Below are 15,288 nucleotides of genomic sequence, written 5' to 3' on the forward strand. Positions count from 1 at the left end.
TTTTGGTCACAATAGGAATACTTCCCACGTATTCCCTGCGTGTCGTAGAAGGCGACTGAAAGGGGAGAGAGCTAGGGGCTAGAAATCCTCACCTCTCGTTTTTAGTTTTCCAAAAGAAGGAACAGAGAAAGGGGGCTTAGTGAGGATTACCCTCAAAGGCTCAGTCCTCTATTCTTGACACTACCTCGCTGATGCGGGAGGTGGCGATTAGTATGAAAAAAACAAAAAAATGTTCTGGAACAAATGAGGGCAGGCATATATGTATATAGTTCATGTCAGTGTACAGTAAATAAACGTTTAATACTACAAACAAATTTGGAAATAGTCGCAACCGAATATTATGTAGATAAGACTCGACAAGTAATGTATCTGAAAATTACGTAGAAGTCATGTTGAAACCCTACGGTTAGTAGTGGAACATTCTATGTGGTCTTTATCTATTAATCCCTGAGTATTGTGTTGCAGTCTCGAAAACTGATGTGTGTCATTATTATGAAATCAAGACAAATACATGTAACGTAACTAAGCGTATTGATGGTCGAGCGCCCAGTTGACAACATAATGTAGCAGGTTAGCAACGATGACCACAGGCAGCGCACCATCGTCTGGTGAAGGAAGATTTAATGTCAAAAGCCCCAAACTAAGTAAGTTTTCTGGATTGTTTTTGTTCTTATCTTTTCTTATATTTTATAGCAATTGATATGACTAGAATCTCTGGACTAGGGCTCCCCCAAAATTTACGGGGCTTCTTAGTCAAGACCACATACAATATATATTTGAGGCGCATAATATTGGTCTGATTCGTCTTGATTTTTTTTAATAAGCGAAAGTATAATTTTATGGAAACATATTTGAATATATACGTGATCTAGTTTATGCATAAAACCACGAGGAAAATTATACACGATAAGTTCCCTAGTGCACTTTCGTGTAATGATCACATCGTCATGGGAGATACAAGAATAAAACAAGTAGTACAGTCAGTTAATATACCTGTCAAAAAGATTATATGTTTGCAAATTTTGTCTACGACAAAGCCATCCGGTCTGTATAGATCTTCATTGATAATGTTACAATTCTTTATGTATTAAATAATATTTCTTGTGGTAAAGGAGTTACAGTTAATAAATGAATTGTCGTTACTCAACTCCATACAATGGTCATAATTTTTTAATATGATTAAACAAAGCATTTGATTCTTGTCTTGTTCTTATAATATATTTATGTTGCTTAAGTCTGACATAAAGAGCCTTACCAGTCTGCCCAACGTACTACAGTTTTTACAAGGGATTCTGTAAACACAGCCCGCAGAATTTTCTGAGTATTTGATTAAAATTTTCTTTATAGTACTGCTATTGCAGAGGGTACATTTGCATTAAAGGATTTAAGCAACCTGAGAAGTAATATGAAATTATCACTAAAAGGGAGGACTAAAAGATTCTTGGTATCCAGGGAAGGTTTGGATTTAACTCTATCTTCTCAAACTCATCATCATCCTACATTGCGCAGAATAGAGACGAGGTCAGTGAGCATCAGTTCACCACATAGGTGAGAGAGTTATCCCAGCCCGTGGGACATAACGTTAACATCTTCCAGGAATCCCGGACAACAGTAGGAGCCGAGTGTCAACGGTTAGGGCCGTATGCCAGCTTGAGCCCAAAGAGAATCTTAGCAGTGTGTGTACGCAAACAGGGAGCTGTACCAAGGACGTAAGCCAGGCGAGGACTGCCGCAATGCCGGATCCCCGTGCACGTATAGACCAACCTGACCGGAAGGACATGTACATGTACTTTTCACATGCGATGATTCAGTGCATTGACAGCACGTAGAAACCCGTATACCCCATCGTTCCACTTCACCCTATCCCATGCAAGCCTTTCACCTTCCTGTATGTCAGTCCGCGATCGCTCACAACCTTTCCCACTTCATTACTGGCACAGATCGGATGTGTGTGTTCGCGGTGTCAATACTACCATAGGTCGGGTATGTGTGCTCGGGGTACCATTACTGGCACAGGGCAGCCCATATATAACTGCCGTGTTGTGGGCTTTTATGTGGATATGTGTGTTTGTAGTGTAAAATGTGATGCATCGCTTCATCCCAACAGGCTGAGTGATTAGATCTCCATGACGTGGTCCATGTCCTCTATTCTGCTAGTCTTCTGTTTGCTTATCTTACTATCTAATTGCAAATTGATTTAAAGAAAGTTTTCGACTCTTTATCTTGTCCTGCTAATCCTTTTCTTTTAATGGAAGTGTATATTGTTGGTTTTTGTGAAATCCATTTTCGTCATTGATCTGATTAACTTGGGTTCGTAAGCCTGTCACAAAAAAAATTATTTCCAGGAAGTGATACCATAGAAAATCTTGCTAATTTTCTTTTACATATGTCTTGCAGGATAAGTCCAATTACTTGAACAGATATTAAGAGCCATTTATTTTTATTTTCGGCCAGCAACTTAGTAAGAGCAGAAACAAGTTATGATTGGAGGTGTGGCATTTCCTGTCAAATCCTCGCTCATAAAATCATTGCTGTCGTCACATCTGTAATTGAATCCGATTCGCTTTACGTCTTACATATTGTGTTCGTGGTATTGGGTATTGTACGGCTAGTCTTACCTATGGTGAAGTCTGATAGCAGCGTCCGTCCAGCCCTGTGTGAGTGAAGCCAGGATGGTAGTAGTCTGGCAGCCTCGCCTGTAGGATAAATACCCGCCGCAGGGTTGCCAAGCAAAATGTTCACCACCCCAGCGTAGCACAGCACCAATCACAAGCCAGAAGCAAATGCCACCTGCAACACACCATTGTTAAGTTTCATACCTATGATTATGGTTCATGTGTCGTATTATATAGGCATTGGCATGTACTGTCTTGAATACCATATTCATACTTTAAGTATAAAAGATAACGAGTCTAGTAGTATTATGTAGATTCGACTTCCCCATTTACAATTAAAATATAGGAAGATGAAGCTTGAGTGCGAGTTTTGCAGATAACGTCAACAGTAATTCTGAGATGAACCATTGTTAGTAAACTTTGAGGATTTTCTTTTTATATAGAAACCGCCTTACAGCTTTAAATGCATGAATTATGCACGTCCTCTGATGTATGTGTAATTTCAGTTATGAACATGCCACGCAAAGTGAGAATGAATGGAGAACTAGCTTACAGATCAAGCGATGTAATAACCAATTATTGATATAAAGTGGAGGGGAAGAGAAGACCATTTTGAAGGGTAATGTGTGCCGGAGATATCTGAAGCTGAGCTGTTAAACCCTTCTTTTGAGAGGCTGAGTGGATAGGGTATTTCACTCATATTTGTGCCGGATCCAGAGGTCGTGGGCTGGATTACATATTTTTGGTTAAAGAATATCGTTAAGGGTAATTCCTAATATGGAGCTTTGTGAATAGAGAATCAATGCTTCTATGAGATTCACTTATTTCAAAAATTTCACTTATTTCAGAATGTAAATATGTATATACATAGAAGGCAGAGGGTGTCCAATTCAGGAGTACCCCACCTCCCACCCTGTGCTCCCAGACTAATACTGATTTAGTCGGGACATTCTTACAGAATAGTGTTCGTGTGACTCCGACAAACGAAAGAATCAGTTTCAAAACTTGTCATTTTTGTAGTATCATTCATGTTCTTGTTTACATGCTCATTCGCAAAGCATTCTCGTTCTTGCAATACACGCATTTTATCTTTGTCAGTAGCCATATAGGGATTGTGACTTTAGTTTGTTTTATATTTATCATCTCACCAGATTATCATCTCCCAGTTATTTTGCATCACTATTTGAAGGGTTGTATTCGATCGAACTGCTTCCATCAGTCATCTAAAGGTTCAATCCAGAGCTGGAAATAGGTCACAGGTGGGTCAGCGGGTCACTTGGGAGTAAAGTCAAGATGGGTCACGGGTCATACGGGTAATCCCCTTGATCCCAACCGCACTGAGGTTGAATAACCGCCCAGGATCCACCGTTTTTGCTTAGGAAACCAGCGTTAAGCTAGGTACGTTGTGGTTTGTCATATCCCTTCATTTAACGTCACATTTTGCTTTATCATCAAAGTCCAGCCATTTCTTTTATATTGACTTTTAAGTCACGACTCTTAACCCCGTGAATTACCTCAAATAAAGTGTTTTCAATGCCTTTTATTTTAGTATGAAAACGAGTAAATGCCAGACGTCACTGGACTAATGATACTACTTGTTGAAATATATATTTTGCAGTTTGGATGTGTCTCTGTCTTATTCATATTGTCTCATGTTAGTTAAATCCCGATCGTGTTGCATTTTCACATGAACGAATGCATCCAGCGAGTTATATGTACGCTGCGTGATGCCGCCATGTGGACAAATAACAGTTGCCCCGACCACTCGTTTACTGGTGTCTACGTTCGTGGGGTTTTATAAGCCTTCCTCGACTCTCAATTAGTAGGAAAACAAATGTCGTACGTTGTAGGCCTTAAAGGCTGTCTTTTTCACTAAAACAGAAAATCCAGGCGACTGGCATAAGTTTTTTACATGTAATAATAACTCGGTCAGACTCCCGGTTCGATGGTCAGACTGCAGCCACGACCCTTTGCTGCTTTTTCCCTCCCACACCAGAGGACCAGGTCAACGGTCAGTTTTCACTTAACCTCCTTGGTGGCAGGACGTGAGACAGACACAGTGCAGTATAGCTAGTGTGTGATATATTTCTCCAATACGTAAAGATCGGTTAAGTGAAGGTGATGTTAATATGATCATAACGTGCAGTACTTCTGTTTCACAGCGAAAATAAAGTCAGAGCAATCACTGATAATTCAAACTGCCACTGATTCATTTCCAAGGAAAAAAATCAAATGGAGTAATATGTAGAAATAGTCAGTTACATTTGTGATGCCAAAAAAAAATGCAGTGATAAGTTTGTGTTTGCTGAACTCGCGTGACTTGGGTTAGGTAGTGATGCAAAGACTGAGTGCAACATCCAGTCTAGTGTTGTTCAGGTCAGACTGAATTCTACCTTGGAAATGTTAGTTGTTCCTGCGCTGAGTAGCGTCAATTGTAATGGCTTTGCTGTAACATATATCACTTATGATTTGAAATGATGGGAAAAAAAGTGTATAGTGAGAGTGAACACCACAAAAGATACGAACATTAACCATTTGTAAAGAAAAGGATAAAATACTGGAGTTTGGTGAATAATGTGGTGAAAATATTGTTGTTTGAGTGATGGTAATGCGTACGTGCTTTTGGAAATGCATTCATTTCCTGAATATAACCAGGGAAAAACTTGAGTCTGATCACTCATGACTGATGGCTGTATGTTGGGCATCATAAGGTAAGTGATATATATACTTATTTATCCCCTTGTTTGTTGGGTTTCATTGAGGTTTAGGTAAGGTGACAGGACGTCACGATTTAGGCGGGACAGTGCCCTCCTCTTGAGCTCAATGTCTCGCTGTAACCTTGAGATTTTAAGGGAGGTAAAAATGCTCAGCTTTAGGAGATAATAACTTGAAATAAGCCACTTTCTCAAAAGTGTTTCCTGTTAACTTTGTGACCTCTTGGAACTTTTGCTGCCATAATGCAAGTATTTGAAATTATAAAAGGTACGATGTGATTATGAATTATAGGTAATATCTTTGTTAAACATGTTTAGAGGAAAAGCTTTTTAGCCAACTTCCGTCCTTCTTATTTTAACTTTCAAATGCGTAATTGTATCATAATTTCAGTGATAATGTATTCATAATTGTGTACTGTTAATCATGAATTGTTGTATATTGCTATTTGTTAACTTTAAACCATTTGACAGCATGTAGGAAACTCTTCGCTGACGAGACTTCCTTTCTTTGGTATTTTTTCTGTATTCTCAAATGCGTTATGTGTTTTTCCAGTTGCTCCGTTGACGTAGTCAGTGATGGAGCAATGTGTTACTATATCAACAGTGTTGCCCTTCAGGATTTTGCCCTATCACTTACCCTCTTCCTTCTCTCCATGAATGATCTTTCTTCACCCGCCAAACTCATTCACCCTTATACCGACTTTTCCATTCTGCATATTTTCCTTCCCACCCCCGCACTTCGACGCGCCTCTTTCTAACAGTAAACAATGAATATGGTTCCTCTCTTCATTTTGGACCTGTGCAACATTGCAGAATGGGGTAACAGTGACTTAATTAGATATAACAAAAACGGCAATTCCACCTGAATCTCTTTCGGTTTCATGAATATTCTGCTATTCATTTTCTAAGCATCTCCAACGCTGCTCGGCACACCACTCATTCATTCTGTCCTGGAAAACCCCACATACAGAACATCACAAAATATCTGCTTTCTAAATGCTAACAGTCTTGGGACCGCCCTTGTTCGTTATATAAACGATGTAAATGATATGGGAATGGCCGTAATTGACTCAGAAGAAAATTCATTGAATTTGCAGAGGTACTTAAATAGATTATCAGACTGAGCGGATACATGGAAAATGGAATTCAATATAGATGAATGCAGAACACTTAGTGTGGGTAAAGACAGGAACACTGATTACAAACTGGACAACATTACTATTGGTAAAACAGAATGCGAGAGATTTAGGATTACTGGTGAGCAAGGATCTTAACCCGGGGCAACAATATATTAGAATGTGTAATAAGACTAATAGGTTGTTAGGGTTCATTAATAGGACTGTAAGGTATAAAACTCCCAGAGTATTATTGAAACTTTTTCTTGCGTTGATGAGACCACATTTGGACTATTCGGTACATTTTTGGGCTCCATACTATGCAGTTGATATAAATTGTTTAGAGTACAAAGGCGATTGACAAAAATGATCCCTGGAATTAGAAACCTCGCTTGTGAAGAAAGGTTGAAGAGACTGAATTTACACTCACTTCAGAGGTGGGATAGAGGGAATATGATTGAAGTTCTTAAATGGGTGAAAGGCATTGATAAAGGTAACATGAATAAAGTTCTTAGAATGGCGCCACCGGATAGGACATGAAATAATGGATTCAGATTAGAAAAAAAAAAATCATGTAGGATGTGGGTAAATTTTGGTTCGGGAATGGGGTAGTAGATTTATGGAAGAAGCTGCCAAGTACAGAAGTGAAAGCTAGGTCTTTAGGTAGCTTTAAACGAAGGTTTAACTGTTCAGGGTTCAGGCGGTTGGCTGTAGGGTGGACAGACTCAGGACCTGCCTAGCATTAGCCATAAGTCTCTTACAGAGTCCTCACTTGTTCTTATATGTCACAGTTGCTACTGTGGTGAGCATCTATTTCCTATCTACAGAGGTCTCATTTATGTGTGTGTGTGTGTGTGTGTGCAGCGCTTTTACCTAGTACGGCTCCTCTTCAGCCTCTCTCGTGATCAGAAGCCTTCCACCCCATAGATATTCCTGCTGTCACCTCTTCAACCATTCCTTACATCGTCTGTAATCCTGTTTCCCTCCCTCTTTTTGTTACGGATATTATTTCGCTGGCTGTCTGCCTACGTCCCAGACTCCGAAAAATGCGTCCCCCTGCTGCTATCCGTAGCGCTTCCCTGTGGAGATCGTTGACACCCTTCCTTGGGCAGCGAAGCTGCTGGATTCTCTTCCATCTTCAGTCTTTCACTTTTCCATCGTTAAGGCAGAACAGCAAATTCTTGCTTGCTTTCTTGTTATACTTTTCATACAAGATGGTCATTACTGGGGCATGATTTTCTTTTGCCTGTTTCATCATGGCTATGACACACACACACACACACACACACACACACACTCACACACACACACACACACACACACACAAATATATATATATATATATATATTCTATCCCTGGGGATAGGGGAGAAAGAATACTTCCCACGTATTCCCTGCGTGTCGTAGAAGGCGACTAAAAGGGGAGGGAGCGGGGGCTGGAGATCTTCCCCTCTCGTTTTTTTTTTTTTTTTTTTTTTTAATTTTCCAAAACAGGGAACGGAGGGGGGGGCCAGGTGGGGATGTTCCCTCCAAGGCCCGGTCCTCTGTTCTTAGCGCTACCTCGCTGGCGCGGGAAATGGCGAATGGTTTGAAATATATATATATATATATATATATATATTTGTCCGAGCGGGTGGCTGGAAATCCTCCCCTCTCATTTTTTTTTCTTTAATTTTCCAAAAGAAGGAGCAGAGAAGGGGGCCAGGTGAGGATATTCCCTCAAAGGCCCAGACCTCTGTTCTTAACGCTACCTTGCTAATGCGGGAAATGACGAATAGTATGAAAAAAAAGAAAAAATATTTGTGTGTGTGGTTGTGTGGGTGTACATATTCATACTCTTTTCTTCATCCATTCCCAGCACCATTCCGCTCCAAAGGAAACGGCATCGCCACCCCCTGGGCCAGCGAGGTAGCGCCAAGAAAACTGACAAAAAAGGCCACATTTGCTCAACTCCCCATTCACATCCAGGCGCCCCAGAACTTTCCATGGTTTACCCCGGACGTTTCATATGCCCTGGTTCAGTTCGTTAACAGCACGTCGACCCCGGTATACCACATCGTTCCACTTCACTATGTTCTTTGCGCGCCTCTCACCCTCATGCATGTTCAAGCCCCGATCACTCAAAATCTTTTTCACTCTATCCTTCCACCTCCAATTTGCTCTCCCGCTTCTCCTTGTTCCCTTCACCTCTAACACATATATCATCTTTGTCAACCTTTCCTCACTCATTCTCTCCATATGCCCAAAACATTTCAGTACACTCTCTTCTACTCTGTCAACCACACTTATTATTACCACGCATCTCTCTTACCTTTTCATTACTAACTCGATCGAACTACCTCACACGACATATTATCCTTAAACATACCATTTCCAACACATCCACCCTCCTCCGTACAACCCTGTCATAGTATAGCCCATGCCTCGCAACCATATAACATTGTTGGAATCACTATTCCTTCAAACGTATCCGTTATCGCGCTCCGGAATAATTTTCTCATTTTACCCATTTTTGCTTTCCGAGATAATGTTCTCAACTTCCACACATTCTTCAACTGTCCCAGAACCTTCGCCCCCTTCCCACACTGTGACTCACTTCCGTTTCCATGGTTCCATTCGCTGCCAAGTCCATTCCCATATATCTAAAACACTTTACTTCCTCCAATTTTTCTTCATTCAAACTCACATCCCTCATCCCTGCTGAACCTAATAACCTTGCTCTCATTCACATTTACTCTCAAATATCTCCTTTCACACACTTTTCCAAACTAAGTCACCAACTTCTGCAGTTTCTCACTCGAATCAGCCACAAGTGCTGTATCATCGGCGAACAACAACTGACTCACTTCCCAGGCCCTCTCATGCCCAACAGACTGTATGCTTGCCCATCTCTCCAACATTCATGCATTTACCTCCCTAATCATCCCATTCATAAACAAATTAAACAACCATGTAGACATCACACACCCCTGCCGCAGACCGACCTTCACTGGGAAGCAATCACTCTCCTCCCTTCCTACTCGTACACGTGCCTTACATCCTTGATAATATATATATTTTAGCGAGGTAGCGCAAGGAAACAGACGAAAGAATGGCCCAACCCACCCACATACACATGTATATAAATACACGTCCACACACGCAAATATACATACCTATACATCTCAACGTATACATATATATATACACACACAGACATATACATATATACTCATGTACATAAACTCATACTGTCTGCCTTTATTCATTCCCATCGCCACCTCGCCACACTTGAAATAACAATCCCCTCCCCCATCATGTGTGCGAGGTAGCGCTAGGAAAAGACAACAAAGGCCACATTCGCTCACACTCAGTCTCTAGCTGTCATGTAATAATGCACCGAAACCACAGCTCCCTTTTCACATCCAGGCCCCACACAACTTTCCATGGTTTACCCCAGACGCTTCACATGCCCTGGTTCAATCCATTGACAGTACGTCGACCTCGGTATACCACATCGTTCCAATTCACTCTATTCCTTGCACGCCTTTCACCCTCCTGCATGTTCAGGCCCCGATCACTCAAAATCTTTTTCACTCCATCTTTCTACCTCCAATTTGGTCACCCACTTCTCCTCGTTCCCTCCACCTATGACATATATATCCTCTTAGTCAATCTTTCCTCACTCATTCTCTCCATGTGACCAAATCATTTCAAAACACCGTCCTCTGCTCTCTCAACCACACTTTTTATTACCACACATCTCTCTTACCCTATTATTACTTACTCGATCAAACCACCTCACACCACATATTGTCCTCAAACATCTCATTTCCAGCACATCCACCCTCCTCCTTACAACTCTATCCACAGCCCACGCCTCGCAACCATATAACATTGTTGGAACCACTATTCCTTCAAACATAGCCATTTTTGCTTTCCGAGATAATGTTCTCGACTTCCACACATTCTTCAAGGCTCCCAGAATTTTCGCCCCCTCCCCCACCGTACGATTCACTTCCGCTTCCATGGTTCCATTCGCTGCCAAATCCACCCCCATATATCTAAAACACTTCACTTCCACATTTACTCTCAGCTTTCTTCTTTCACACACTTTACCAAACTCAGTCACCAGCTTCTGCAGTTTCTCACATGAATCAGCCACCAGCGCTGTATCATCAGCGAACAACAACTGACTCACTTCCCAAGCTCTCTCATCCACAACAGACTGCATACTTGCCCCTCTTTCCAAAACTCTTGCATTCACCTCCCTAACAACCCCATCCATAAACAAACTAAACAACAATGGAGACATCACACACCCCTGCCGCAAACCTACATTCTCTGAGAACCAGTCACTTTCCTCTCTTCCTACACGTACACATGCCTTACATCCTCGATAAAAGCTTTTCACTGCTTCTGACAACTTGCCTCCCACACCATATATTCTTAATACCTTCCACAGAGCATCTCTGTCAACTATATCATATGCCTTCTCCAGATCCATAAATGCTACATACAAATCCATTTGCTTTTCTAAGTATTTCTCACATACATTCTTCAAAGCAAACACCTGATCCACACATCCTCTACCACTTCTGAAACCACACTGCTCTTCCCCAATCTGATGCTCTGTACATGCCTTCACCCTCTCAATCAATACCCTCCCATATAATTTCCCAGGAATACTCAACAAACTTATACCTCTATAATTTGAGCACTCACTTTTATCCCCTTTGCCTTTGTACAATGGCACTGTGCCAATCCTCAGTCACCTCACCATAAGTCATACATACATTGAATAACCTTACCAACCAGTCAACAATACAGTCATCCCCTTTTTACATAAATTCCACTGCAATACCATCCAAACCCGCTGCCTTGCCGGCTTTCATCTTCCGCAAAGCTTTTACTACCTCTTCTCTGTTTACCAAATCATTTTCCCTGACCCTTTCACTTTGCAAACCACTTCGACCAAAACAACCTATATCTGCCACTCTATCATCAAACACATTCAACAAACCTTCAAAATACTCACTCCATCTCCTTCTCACATCACTACTACTTGTTATCACCTCCCCATTAGCCCCCTTCACTGAAGTTCCCATTTGTTCCCTTGTCTTACGCACTTTATTTACCTCCTTCCAAAACATCTTTTTATTCTCCCTAAAATTTAATGATACTCTCTCACCCCAACCCTCTTTTTCACCTCTTGCACCTTTCTCTTGACCTCCTGCCTCTTTCTTTTATATATCTCCCACTCATTTGCATTATTTCCCTGCAAAAATCGTCCAAATGCCTCTCTCTTCTCTTTCACTAATAATCTTACTTCTTCATTGCACCACTCACTACCCTTTCTAATCCGCCCACTTCCCACGCTTCTCATGCCACAAGCATCTTTTGCGCAAGCCATCACTGCTTTCCTAAATACATCCCATTCCTCCCCCACTCCCCTTACCTCCTTTGTTCTCACCTCTTTCCATTCTGTACTCAGTCTCTCCTGGTACTTCCTCACACAAGTCTCCTTTCCAAGCTCACTTACTCTCACCACTCTTTTCACCCCAACATTCTCTCATCATTTCTGAAAACCTTTACAAATCTTCACCTTCGCCTCCACAAGATAATGATCAGACATCCCTCCAGTTGCACCTCTCAGCACATTAACATCCAAAAAGTCTCTCTTTTGCGCGCGTATCAATTAACACATAATCCAATAACGCTCTCTGACCATCTCTCCTACTTACATACGTATACTTATGTATATCTCTCTTTTTAAACCAGGTGTTCCCAATCACCAGCCCGTTTTCAGCACAAATCTACAAGCTCTTCACGTTTTCCATTTACAACACTGAACACCCCATGTACACCAATTATTCCCTCAACTGCCACATTACTTACCTTTGCATTCAAATCACCCATCACTATAACCCGGTCTCGTGCATCAAAACCACTAACACACTCATTTAGCTGCTCCCAAAATTCTTGCCTCTCATGATCTTTCTTCTCATGTCCAGGTGCATATGCAACAATAATCACCCATCTCTCTCCATCAACTTTCAGTTTTACTCATATCAATCTAGAGTTTACTCTCTTACACTCTATCACATACTCCCACCACTCCTGTTTCAGGATTAGTGCTACTCCTTCTCTTGCTCTTCTCTCAGTAATCCCTGACTTTACTCCCAAGACATTCCCAAACCACTCTTCCCCTTTACCCTTGAGCTTCGTTTCACTCAGAGCCAAAACATCCAGGTTCCTTTCCTCAAACATACTACCTATCTCTCTTTTTTCTCATCTTGGTTACATCCACACACATTGAGACACCCCAGTCTGAGCCTTCGAGGAGGATGAGCACTTCCCGCGTGACTACTCCTGTTTCCCCTTTCAGAAAATTAAAATACAAGGAGGGGAGGGTTTCCAGCCCCCCGCTCCCGTCCCCTTTAGTCGCCTTCTACGACACGTGAGGAATGCATGGGAAGTATTCTTTCTCCCCTATCCCCAGGGATATATATATATATATATATATATATATATATATATATATATATATATATATATATATATATATATATATATATATATAAGAGTAAATGTGAATAAGAGCAAGGTTATTAGGTACAGTAGGGTTGAGGGTCAATTCAATTGTGATGTGAGTTTGAATGGAGAAAAACTGGAGGAAGTGAAGTGTTTTAGATATCTGGGAGTGGATCTGGCAGCGGATGGAACCATGGAAGCGGAAGTGGATCATAGGGTGGGGGAGGGGGCGAAAATTCTGGGAGCCTTGAAGAATGCGTGGAAGTCGAGAACATTATCTCGAAAAGCAAAAATGGGTATGTTTGAAGGAATAGTGGTTCCAACAATGCTGTATGGTTGCGAGGCGTGGACTATGGATAGAGTTGTGCGCAGGAGGATGGATGTGCTGGAAATGAGATGTTTGAGGACAATGTGTGGTGTGAGGTGGTTTGATCGAGTAAGTAACGTAAGGGTAAGAGAGATGTGTGGAAATAAAAAGAGCATGGTTGAGAGAGCAGAAGAGGGTGTTTTGAAATGGTTTGGTCACATGGAGTGAATGAGTGAGGAAAGATTGACCAAGAGGATATATGTGTCGGAGGTGGAGGGAACGAGGAGAAGAGGGAGACCAAATTGGAGGTGGAAAGATGGAGTGAAAAAGATTTTGTGTGATCGGGGCCTGAACATGCAGGAGGGTGAAAGGAGGGCAAAGAATAGAGTGAATTGGAGCGATGTGGTATACCGGGGTTGACGTGCTGTCAGTGGATTGAATCAAGGCATGTGTATGGGGGTGGGTTGGGCCATTTCTTTCGTCTGTTTCCTTGCGCTACCTCGCAAACGCGGGAGACAGCGACAAAGCAAAAAAAAAAAAAAAAAAAAAAAAAATATATATATATATATATATATATATATATATTAGTAAAATAATTTGATTAGGAAGACAGCACAACGAGAGAATTTTGTCTTAACTTCTTTTGGCAGAGATAAATCAGAAAGGTGCTTGGGGAGAACAGGTACACAGGTAAAATGAGTGTGCTTTTATTGGCATGTGTGTATGTATGGTGGTGTAATTGATAGGCGAGCTGCTGCTTCTAGTTGGGCTCTCGTGGTCTGTGGGGAATCTTCGCTAACACACATGTGGCACGGCGGCGTTTGGTCCTAACCCTCGAAGGGATGAGACGTGCATCAAGTAGCAAGGTGGATAGTCTTCTCTGGCACCGAGGAGCTCCTCTGACGGAGACAAACTCAGCTCACGGCCGCCCCAACACTTCATTCTTCCCCCAAGATTGGTTGATGAATGGGCACCGCCTAGCGTAGGCTGCGGGAGATGAGATACAGATCGCCCGACCTGGACGTCGGTGCTGGTTCCTGTGTGAGGTGACTCACTTGATAGAGAGATGACATTCTCCCTTACCGTTGGTTGTTCCTTTATAACGTCTCCTGCAGGGGATCACAACGCTTCTCCACAACCAACAACAACTACGACCCATATCAATAGTACCACCACCACGACAACCACCATCTCAGCTTCCACCATCACGATTATCACCATTCCAGCTACCACCACCACCATTATCACCTTAACCCTAGATTTTACCACCACCAACATAACCATTACTACCACCACTCCAGCCTCACGAGCACCATGCCTGTGGCGTTACGTGTTACATCTTTCCTTCTGCCAAGATGATGCGAGACAAGTGTGGCACGGGAGGTTCAGTCAGCCACAAGCTCCCGTAGCTGCTGTCAACGTATGACCACCGCTCACCCCGCAGGTCGGCTCTGCCTGAGATCATTCCTTCGTGTGGTCAGTAAAGGTTTAGTTATCTGACTGTACAAACCTGCTGCTGAAGTGTACATGTCAGTTGTACACCTGGCTTCAACACCGCTCGCTCTATGACCATATGGAGATGTAAAGACGAGGAGGGAGCATGGTCACTTGCTTGATCCTCTGTGGTATACACAAATCTTATGTTTGTTTGCTGTGTTCTGCATAATACTGAGATCTTGCTATTGACATTATCATAACACTTGGAGATGATCTTAAGTTTAGGTTACCTGGTACAGAGGAGTTGTGTTATCTCCATCATCATTTTGATACATAAAGTGTAAACATTACAGAACGTCACTGATGATAATATCATGATTGTTATTCATGACTTATTGTTATGGATTATCCATGTCATCATGTTACGTGGAATTTTTCATTGTCCCACTTGAGATAATATGTTTCCCTGATCTATACATAATCAATTCTGATAATGATATGAGGTTGTTGTTATCAACACATGAGAACTGCATGTAATTCACTTTGCCCCGCAGGATGTTTTTCTGGTAATGATATGAGGTTGTTGT

General features: G+C 41.8%; 1 protein-coding gene across 1 annotated transcript in view; it reads left to right on the forward strand.

The window, feature by feature from the left end:
• The first annotated feature begins 4,638 nt into the window (after nucleotides 1-4,638).
• The window catches only part of LOC139751815 (microcephalin-like), a 225,100-nt gene continuing 214,450 nt past the window's right edge, over nucleotides 4,639-15,288 (forward strand). Inside the window, exon 1 of the mRNA XM_071667407.1 lies at nucleotides 4,639-5,326. The gene's annotated coding sequence lies outside the window, so the exon portion shown is untranslated. The remainder of the gene's footprint in view (nucleotides 5,327-15,288) is intronic.

The sequence above is a fragment of the Panulirus ornatus genome, chromosome 12 (genome assembly GCF_036320965.1).
Source record: "Panulirus ornatus isolate Po-2019 chromosome 12, ASM3632096v1, whole genome shotgun sequence".
Taxonomy (NCBI): domain Eukaryota; kingdom Metazoa; phylum Arthropoda; class Malacostraca; order Decapoda; family Palinuridae; genus Panulirus; species Panulirus ornatus.